This window comes from Quercus robur, chromosome 12 (assembly GCF_932294415.1).
Source record: "Quercus robur chromosome 12, dhQueRobu3.1, whole genome shotgun sequence".
Taxonomy (NCBI): Eukaryota; Viridiplantae; Streptophyta; class Magnoliopsida; order Fagales; family Fagaceae; genus Quercus; species Quercus robur.
Window position 1 is genome coordinate 31,308,329 of NC_065545.1, and position 1,733 is coordinate 31,310,061.

Genomic DNA, 1,733 nt, shown 5'->3' on the forward strand with positions numbered 1-1,733 from the left:
ATTTCTTTAAATTGATAAATTATTATTTTTGCCCATATGCTAATGTGTCATTTTATATTATTATTATTATAGTTGCCACCTAAGCTTTAAGAATGTCAACCGTGCACTGTTTGTTATGTATGTATTTTTCGTTAGTGAGTAAATGATAGAAACCAAATTGAGTACAAATTGAAAATATCAGGGATCAAATTAATTGCTACTAAAATGTAGAGACCAAATTAATTATAACTTTAAAATGTAGGGGACAAAATAGTGATTTCGACCAGAAAAAAAAAAGAAAAAAGAAAAAAGAAAAAAGTCGATTCATGATTCTATTCACGCTTGACAACTATGTTCCTAGCACACCGAACACTGCTCCCTCTCTCTAATAGGGAGAGTATTTCACGGCTTAACCTCTCGATTCTTCAGCTATCGAACTCCTTTCCCTCTATGGTAAACTTCCATTTCATTATTTCTTTCATTCGAAGATATAATACTCGTGTCATTTCAATCACATGGTAGTGTCATGTTCACTTCGATTAATTTACTTAGCTCGCCTTCTTAGGGACTCTAATATCAGAATTTGGGTTAGAAGAATCAGAGCCATTCATCTTGCGTAGTGTACGTGGGGGCTCTAATGGGGTTTTTCTTTTTTGGTTGTAATTTCCGTTCTGGGTCTTTCATTCTCTGTATTGAATAAATTCATTATATGGGTTTTTCGAAAATTTGGATTTTGAATTTGTACTTTTTAGATTGAAAGATTTTTATTCCATTATCTCTTTTTCTGTTTAATCAGCATGTGGGGTTTTAATTTGATGTTGTGTTTGGGGATTAATAATGGGAGATGTGTAATATGTTTTTGCATTCAGTTCTGAGAGATTATCTTAGATTTTGAAATGCAATATTTGATGGATTCTTTTTGTGGGAATTGGATTTCATTAGTGTGTAATATGCTTTGGTTTTTACTAATGGTTTTACCATGTGATCAGTCGTCACTGTTCTGAACAATTTTTTGCTTTGGCTTGACAATCCCATTCTATAATATGTGAATAAGATTAACAAGGCTCAATACACATGGCACTTTAGTATACTTGAGCTCATCGTAGTTAGCCCATTTGTCCAGGTTACATAATGATGAACTAATTGGCTAGTCTTTGAAGTTTTTCTTTAATGAACTATATCCCGACAAGGCTTTTCAAGGACCCAATTTTGTGGTGTGAATATGTAGTGCCTATGTGGAGTTTTAGTTTCTTTGTAGTTTATTGCCAAGCCTGTTGGGGAGGAAGATGAATAGAAGAATCTTAAGTGAGTCTGCTAGGATAAGTTATCAGCAATCTTCATCAGTTAGGATTTAAGGGAGTAGAAGTTGTAGTGGTGTTTTAGATGCCATAGATGATATTTATTCAGATACTATGATTCCGAGATATTATTATGCTCTTAGGCATCTTCTGTTAAGTTCGCATTCTATTTCTTTTTGTAATCAGCCTAAAGCGCTTCTATCTACTGTTGAAATCAGTTTAAGTTGGGATTTTTTACAAATATCACACTTAAATTTTGATGTGAGTGTCAATTTGGTACTTGGATTTTCAGTTTGAACAATTAACCCTTTCGACATCAGCTTTTTGACAAATCAAACCTTCTTTTACCACTGTTATTTAAATGTAATGATTTAATTATGTGATGTGCACATAGTAATAATGACGTTTCAAAATTATTAATGATGTGGTAGAAACCATGTGGATATCACATGATCA

The 1,733-nt window shown here is 32.7% G+C and overlaps 1 long non-coding RNA gene across 1 annotated transcript; it reads left to right on the forward strand.

The window, feature by feature from the left end:
• Positions 1-269: 269 nt before the first annotated feature.
• On the forward strand, positions 270-948 carry LOC126709744 (uncharacterized). The gene is made up of 2 exons (XR_007649471.1): positions 270-432; positions 545-948. It is a non-coding gene; the product is annotated as an uncharacterized LOC126709744 (long non-coding RNA).
• Positions 949-1,733: the final 785 nt, after the last annotated feature.